General features: G+C 45.1%; 1 pseudogene; it reads left to right on the top strand.

Annotated features, from left to right (window-relative positions):
* The first annotated feature begins 273 nt into the window (after positions 1–273).
* On the top strand, positions 274–3,997 carry LOC101827050 (annotated as a pseudogene).
* The last annotated feature ends 4,990 nt before the right edge of the window (positions 3,998–8,987 follow it).

Genomic DNA, 8,987 nt, shown 5'->3' with positions numbered 1-8,987 from the left:
CTTGGCACAGACACAGCTGAGCCATTCAATCACCATGACAACGCTGGGAAGTCCTTTTCCTCCTCTCTATTAAAACAGAGTGCATAGTATCTCCTGGGGTTCTTCTGGGGAAGGAAGCAGTGACGAGCATGAAGAAGTGACACCTAGGGGCTAGAATTATTTTTCTCCTACAGCCACACCCCCAACCCAGTGTGAAGTGAGGAGTACACAGTAGGGGCTCACAGACTGCTCACTGGTGGCAAAGCAACTCCTGACTCTTACAACACGCTGGCGATGGATGTCTATGGGGATGGGATGGTAGGTGAAATTCGTGGCGCTGTGTTTCTGGGATGTACGAAGCCCTGACCTAGGAGCAGAATCACTGAAGCTTATCTGGGAGAGAGTAAACCTGCCCACACTGTGCTTCAAAACATGTTCTACTTTTAGAAAGCTAAACTGCATGAACAGAGAAAGGAGGGTGCTTACGATTGAGAAGCCAGATCCCAAGTTGCACCATCAAGATCATGGTCTGGAAGGCTGTGGTGGTGCACGCCTGTAATCCCAGCGCTTGTGAGACTGGGGAGCAAAGCAGGAGAGAGAGACAGAAAGAGAGAGAAAGTAGAAGAATGAGGGGGGAGGAGGAAGGAAGGAAAAATCAATAAAGAAAGATAAAATAGTGGTCAGGTAGAGAGAAAGCTGGTAACATTTTTATGCATTTGTTTGAAGTATTGGGGTGAACTTTGTGTATACTAGGTAAGTAAGTACTCTACCACTGAGCTACACCCCCAGCTTCAAACCGTACTTTTTGAAAGGATGAGGACATGAACACCTTTCATTGTTCTCAGAATCCAGGATGTCACCTGAATCCTGCCTGCTCACCTGCCCCACCTCGAGCACTTTAAAATCATTACAGATGTCCAGGCCAGTGTGAGGAGTCTGTCTCTGGTTTGGGATGTGGGAGTCTGTTGAAGGTACAGATCCCCGTTGTGATTCCTGCTCCTGTCCTTTCTGGCCCCATATTACAAATGGGAAATAGGAGAGACTAGAGGGTGAGGTCATCAGGACCTTCTTGCCAGATCATTCTCCTTCTCCAGCATCCTTCTCAGCCTGCCCGCCTTATCCCAGCTCTCTCCCTTCCTGCTGGACAGATTTCTATGCTTTCTCCCTAAGTTCTGAGTGCCCTGTTCCTCATTAACAAGGATTTGGGTATTTTTGTCTCTCAGAGTACTGTATTCTAGTGCCAGCAAATAACTTTAAATAGAAAAAATATGCCCAAAATTAGACTGGAAAACAGAAAATAAATAGAAAGGGGTTGGGCTGAATGTCAGTCTATTCCCCAGACAGAGAAGGGAATGTAATTAACCACCTCCGAGTACCTGACTTCCAATCAGGGAAATGGAGAGTGGACACGCCATTCAGGGACCATAGGGTAGGCCCACGTGGCTGGCAGACAATGGTGGAAGGAAGGCAGAGGAAGATGGAGTTTAAAAGGCTTCATGGAGCCGATCCTGGTGGGCTATCCAGCCAAGAGTATTAAGGCTGGGGAGTTGTTGTGTCTACCTCCTAGAGTTCAGTGGAACTCTATAGACGTGATATGTGCCCTGCTTAGATCATCTAAGTGCCCATTGCCGAGTGGAATTACAGGTTCACTCATTACTTGGATGTGGGGACACTGTACATAGTTAAGGTATTCTGTCTGAGTCACCAATTGAACATTCTCATTCAAGACTCATTTCATAACATGCAGTTGTGCCATTTTTCTGTGCCGTTTTAAGGAAATCTCTCTCTTTCCCTCTACTCCTGATCCAACTGTTCATAGCTGCAGTGTGACTTTCTGAAGGCCCAACTTAGACTACAGGATTCCCAGCTCCCACACTCCCTAGCCTCAGTCCTGGGCTAAGTCCTTCTGGAGAACCTCTGTGAACGCTTCCAAATTCCATTGTTCTTCATCTTCCTGTGACAACTCTTCTTGGTTAGCTGCTTCACTAGGTCTGGAATCAACTAAGAGACATGCCTCTGGGTTAGTCTGTAAAGGTGTTTTTCAGAAACATTAACTAAGGATGAAGACCCTTTCCTGAGTGGACACCATCTTCTGTCTCTGTCCCATGTACAAAGAGGTTCCATGGAGAGCTTTTGCCTTTGCCTGCCTACCTCTACTTCCTGCTGGTGAGTGCATACACTCTGTTGCTGCCACTGATGCTGCCATCCTTTGTTGACATAAGAACGTTGCTTCTTCTGCTTTTCAGCATGTACTGAAGACCACTGGCTCTCCAAGAACCATCCAAGCCTTCAGCACAAGATTGGACCTGCTGAGGCGCCAAGCTTTGTAGACTGAGCAGCTGCCAGGCTCTGACCTTTCCAGTGGGACTACCCACTCCACACTGTACAAAACAACGGAATAAATCTCCCTTTAATATAGATTGCGTCTATTGGTTCTTTTCCTGTAGACTATTAATAAACTTCCTTTCATTCCTGCTTGCCAGCTACATACTCCATTTCTCTTGGTTCCTAAATGGTGCCAGCCTCTTTTAGGTTCCTCCTCACTGGCAGCCAGGGGAGGGGAGTGGCTAGTCTTATTCTATAATATTTTCCCATTATACGTCTCCATAGATCATCCCTTGCATACACCCCTTGGCTACTTTCATTCTGCCCAATCCAACACTCCCATAACACATGGAGGATGTCTCTAAACATGCACAGTTCCTTGGAGAACACACACAGGTGTTTTTTGTGTGTGTATAATCTGAATTTGCAGACATTATTCTTGGTGGATGACCTGGGCTGACCCTGGCTGTGCTCAGTTGATAAGATCCAGCAGGGTTTTTCGTTGTTGTTGTTGTTGTTGTTTATTTTTTCTGACTGCAAAATTGAAAATGAGGCTCAAAGTATTCATCTAAACCAGAGAAGGTGGACTAAGTGTTGAGGCTATTGTTGAATGTGAAACAGACTATGAAATCAAACAAGCCTTGGAAAAAGACAGAGAAGCCAAGGGGCATAGATAATGCTGAAGTATTCAGGTCAAACAACACTGAAGCAGGTTAGGTGTTGAAGCATACAGCCCTGAGTAGCCATGACATGGCCAATGGTCTTTTGCACTGCTTAGAGGGCTCTCCTCTGGATGAAGTAAGGAAGAAATTGTTCAGTTCTTCTCAGGGCTGGAAATTATGCCAAATGGAATAACAATGCAGGTGGACTTCCAGAGGTAAGTACAGGGATGTTTCACTGAAAAGACTCTAATGAAACACAAGGAAAGAATATGATAATGGTATGTCAAAATATTTAAGAGTGGTTGAGCTGAAGGTAGATCTCCCTATGGTCTACTGTGAGAACCTATGGCCATGCAGCAGCCTATGACAGACCTGTGGGTGGCAGAGGTTATAGCAGGGTTAGCAGAGGAGCTGACTTCGAAAGATGAGGTGTGGTGTTTGTAGCAGATGTTACAGACGTTATGTTGATTATAATGGCCATAATGATAGCTATGGGTTTGGTTCAGATAAATTTGGAAGAGGCCTCAATTATTGTTTTTCATGAACGTTTGACCACAGATATGGGGATGGATGTTTTGCTTTCCAGAGCACAACAATGGACACTATGTACACATCACCTTACGAAGAACTGCTGAGAATGACATTCATAGTTTTTCTCCACTCAATCCTGTGATAGTACGTATTGAGATTGGACGCGATGGCAGATTGACTGGTGAAGCTGCTGTTGAGTTTGAAAACAATGAAGATGCTGATGCAGCTATGTTAAAAGACAAAGCTAATGTGCAGAACAGATATGTAGTACTCCTCTGGAATTCTACAACAGGAACAAGCAGTGGTGCTTACAGTAGCCAAATGCTAGGAGGCATGGGTTTGTCAAACCAGTCCAGTTACAGTGACCTACCCAGACAGCATCTGAATAGTGTGGAGGTGGCTAAGGCATTCAGAGCAACATCAGTGAATATGACCAAGTTTTACAGGAAAATTCTAGTAATTTTTATTCAAACATTGCACAAGTAGCCAAGGAACAGTGAACAGTACTACTACAATAGGAAGCTGTGCATCTATGTTCATGAATGGAATGAGAGGTGTGTCTAGCATGTCAATGTAAGTGGTAGGTAAATGGGGAATGTATTTGATCATTGACTTTCAGTAATATTTTTTTAAAGAAAGGAAACCCTGAACTTACTTTAACAGCTTTTTCAATCCAGCCCTGTGATTTATGTCTACTCTCTGAAATGAACATTAGGTTCACTTGAAGGGCTAAGGTTCAAAACTGTTGGAATAGCAGTCATCTCGGATGATGATACAGTGAAGCCGAGTGAACTATAACTGTTAAACAATTTGGGCTGGGCAGTGGTGGTGCAAGCCTTTAATCCCAGCACTCGGGAGACAAAGGGAGCCAGATCTCTGTGAATTTGAAGACAGTCTGGTTTACAGTATGAGTTTCAGGACAGCCAGGATTGTTATACAAGGAACCCTGTTTCAAAAACAAAAATTAATTCCTGTGAACTTTGGATCGAAATGTATAATTCTTAGCTCCTTCTCCAGCACCATGTCTGCCTGCACACTGCCATACTCCCAGCCACCATGCTCCCTGCCATTATGATAATGGACTAAACCTGGAATAAACGTCTGAAACTGTAAGCCACCATGTCAACTGAATGCTTTCCTTTATAAGAGTTGCCATGGTTATGGTGTATATTCACAGCAACAGAAACCCTAAGACTAAAGTTGGTACCAGGGAAAGGGATATTGCTGTGATAGGCCTGGCCATTTTTTTATTTGAAGGATTTTAACTTTTGTACTTTGGGTTAGGGAAGAGGGGGAATGATGATGAACCATATGAGTAGGAGCACGGAAGACAATGGTGTTGAGAATGATTTCAGCTGTGTGTTGAGGTGGCTGACTCAAGAAGTTTCAGAGGAGAAGAATTTTAGTATGTTGCCTAGAGATCATTCTTGTGATATTTTGGTGAAGACTGTAGCTGCTTTTTGCCCTTGTCCAAAGAGTCTGCCTGAGGCTGAAGTGAGTGATTAATTAGGAAATCTCAAAACAACCTAGTATAGATTCTGTTGTGTGGTTATTAGTGGTAACTCTAGTGAAGATTTATAATGAAAAGGAGAAAACTGAGAAAGAAAAAATGTAAAATGTACAATTTGAGGAGATAAGGAACACCAGGAAGTTAAATGGAGCTAAATTCTCTGTTCAAGGAGATAAACAGATTAAGAAATGAAATAAGATGGGCAGTGGTGGTGCATATTTTTTAATCCCAGTATTTGGGAGGCAGAGGCAGGCACCTCTTAATGAGTTCAAGGCCATCCTAGTCTATAAAGCAAGTTCCAGGACAGCCAGGACTGTTACACAGAGAAGCCCTGTCTCAAAAAAAGAGAAAAAGTTAGAAAGAAATGGAATAAAGGAGTGGTGATCTTAGGGCAAGATCCCACCCAGCTAGCTTTCCAACTTGTGAAAAGGAATTAAAGGAAAGCTTAAAGCAGGGTGTGATGGTGCACACCTTTATACCAGCACCCCAGCACTTGGAAGGTAGAGGCTGGCATTTGTCAGAGTTTGAGGTCAGCCTACAGATCAAGTTCAGGGAGAGCCAAGCTTAGGCAGTGAAGGAAACCACTAAAAACAAAGTTGGTGACGATATAATTGAACAAGGTGCCCATGTTCCATGGACACGTTCCCCAGCAAGCAGCAGAACTTGGCAGCTTTGACCACATAGTTCTAGAGTCAAGGATAGAAGAAAGGGGCTATGGAATTAACCCTTGATTAAGGAAAGTCACTGAGGTCAGGCATGTGTCTGGGGTGTCCCTGAATGGAGGCTTGGAGAGGTCATTGTGTGAAGCTGAAGGAAGCCTACATTGCTTTGGAGACCCCGAGATGTTGGAGATACCAGAACTGTGGGATACTTGCTGAGGAAAGCTGCTAATGGAGAATGGAATCAGCCCAAGAGAGAGAAGTATGTTTCAGTCAATAGAGCTGAAAGGACTTGGAGATCTGAATACCTTTTTGACATCAGACATGGAGATTCAGAGTTTGCCCAGCTGGTTTTCCATCTTGTTTTGGTCCAGTAACTCCTCACTATGCTCCCTTCCCTATATTTTGGAATGGTAATGGATATCCTGTGCCATTATGTGTTAGAAGTATGTGATCTGTATTTTGATTTTTAAAGGGGATTACAGTTATAGATTACATGATTCTCAGAAGAGATTTTGAGCTTTGGACTTTTAAATGGGGTTGAGGTTGTTATAGACTATGAGGACTCTGAAGTTGGGCTAAATGCATTTTGCATTATGATATTTTTACAAGCTAATGGGGACCAGGGAGTGGAATGTGGTAGTTTGAATGTAATTGACCCCCATAAGCTCATAGGGAATGGCACTATTAGGAGGTGTGGATTTGGTGGAGTGGGTATGGCCTTGTTGGAGGAAGTGTGTCACTGTGGGAGTAGGCTTTGAGGTCTCATATATGCTGAAGCCACACCCAGTGTCTTGGTTCACTTCCTGTTGCCTTTGAATCAAGATGTAGAATTCTCAGCTCTGTCTTCAGCACCATGTCTACCTGCATGTTGCCATACTCCAGTCACCATGCTCCCTCCATAATGATAATGGACTAAGCCTCTGTAACAGTAAGCCAATGCCTCAATTAATTCCTTTCTAAGAAGGAGAGATCAGCTCCTGTCCCATTGGCCACTGATGCCCTCCCCTCACCCTGCCATGCCTATGGACAGTGGCACATGCTGTGTCTGACAGTATGTACCCATACCTTAACCACTTCATTCTGTCATCGAGATGATGCAACCACAGCCTCTGGGTTCTCTTGTGTCTCTTGGAAAGGACACCAGCCTAGAGGTCCTTGGAGAGAGATGTGGAGAGAGCTGTGCGTAGTAGACCTGCATTGATCTTGGAGTCTAGCCCAGATCAGCTGAGTCCTGGCTTGCTGAGCCTCATGAGAGACTATGGGAAATGGACAAAGTCCTGGATGTGGGGAATGGATGAAGTAGATGCATATGGTTGGCATGAGCATGGCCATATCAAGGATCCCAGTGCCTCTGACCTAGGGGTGGCAAGGCCTTCCTGGGTCAGGCTCAAAGGAGTAGCAAGGACTTCCCATCTTATCCCACCTTGCTGTCTATCAGTCAGTTTGCCTTTGTCTGCAAGTGTGTGCTTCATGGTTACATGATAACCGCCACAGCTCCAAGCATTGCATGCGTCCTCAAAGATACAAAGAAGGGGGAAGCCGCTACCAGCTTGTGAAACACACAGGTTGGTTGGGTCTTCTCCACACAGCATATGATTCTGTATGTTTTGAGTGAAACCTGTTCTGTAGCATTTCTAACAAACTCCAGATGCTGGTCATGCTGCAGATCTGTGGACCAAGTCCTGAGACATCTGGATGACCTACCTGGAGCAGAGTTCAGAGCCCGCCTGTATATTGGGCTCAATACGGGTGCTTGAGTCCCATCGTCCAGAGCCCACCCTTAGTGCTCTGTATTGCATCCCAGGCACACAGAATTGAAAACCTCCCTGGTAATTCTCACATGTTGCCGCAGCCAAGAACTACTGGTTAGGAGACTTCTTACATGTTTCTGGGTCCTCATTTACTTTCCTTCTCCACATTTGTCCTCTAAGTTCAACCCAGACAGCAGCTAGTCATCCAGTATCTCCAGTTGTCCAATCACAAGAGTGTAATGCATGCAGGGCTGAGTCTGGCTTTTTTTTTTTACTGCGGTGTACATGGTGCTCCTGTGTGTATGTGCAAAAGTGTGTGCTAGTACATGTGTGGTATGGATGCATATACACTGTGCATATGGGAATGTGCAGGTGTGTCAGTATGTAGACAGGTGTGTACAAATGTGTGGAATATTCCTTTACACTGTTGCTGTGATTGGCTTAATAAACAAGCTGACTGGATAATAGCTGAACAGGATAAATTTAGGTGGGAGAGCCAAGCTGAGAATGATTGGAAGAAGAGTGGAGTCAGGGGAGTCTCCAGGAGACACAGAGGTAGCAAGCCATGAGCCATGTGACAATAATAGAAATGGGTCAATTTAAGTTGTAAGAGCTAGTGAATAGTAAGCCTGCGCTATTGACCAAGCATTTATAAGTAATCTTAAGTCTTCATGTGGGTTATTTGGGAGCAGGTGGTTGGGACAGGAAACTTCTGCCAACACAAGTGTGTTTGCATGTGCATGATACCCAAGTGGAGACCAGAGGTTGATATATGGAGTCTTCTTTCATTGATCTCTACCTTATTTTTTAATTATTATTTTGGGTGTATGGATGTTTTGGCTACATATGTGTCTGTGCACCACATGTGTGCCTGGTGCCCACAGAGGTCGGAAGAGGGCAGTGGATTCCCTGAAACTGGAGTTATGGATGGTTGTGAGCTGCCGTGCAAGTCCTGGGAATCAAACCTCAGTCCTTTAGAAGAGCAGCCAATGCTCCAGCCCCTTCTACTTTAGTTTGTGAGAGACGATCTGCCTCTGAACCTGGAGATCATTGAATGGTCTCTAGGGATCTGCCTGCCCCTAAGTGCTGGGGTTACAGACACCCCTTGGACCTTATTCTTATGTAGTGACCCTTTACAGACAGAGTCATCCCTCAGTTCACATCTGACTATTTCCAAACACACCACAGCCCTGCCCCTTCCCCAACTCTCCCTCTTTTGCCAAGGCATCCTTCACACAGCAGCCAGAGACAGACCTCAGTACATCTGCATAAAGTCCTACAAACTTTTTGCAGGTTCCAGTGTGACTCACAGCTGGGGATCCCTTCTCAACCATCTCTAGCTCCCGCTTTCCCTGGCTCAGGTGCTCCACCATGCTGGCTTGCCCTCTCCCCACATAATGCTGGCTACTTCCCATGCCAGCTGTCCCAGTGGCCTGGCTTTTGTTCTCCAGGCTCTGCTTGGCACACTTATCACATGTCACTCCTAGCAAACATGTCCCCAAGCCACATAGTACTCTTTGTCATGATGCCCTTTAGTTCCCTCCAGACTCTGCCATCATCTGCCTTC

Source organism: Mesocricetus auratus, unplaced genomic scaffold (assembly GCF_017639785.1).
Source record: "Mesocricetus auratus isolate SY011 unplaced genomic scaffold, BCM_Maur_2.0 Super-Scaffold_100004, whole genome shotgun sequence".
In the NCBI taxonomy this organism is placed as follows: Eukaryota; Metazoa; Chordata; class Mammalia; order Rodentia; family Cricetidae; genus Mesocricetus; species Mesocricetus auratus.
This window is presented reverse-complemented; position numbering and strand designations above follow the sequence as displayed.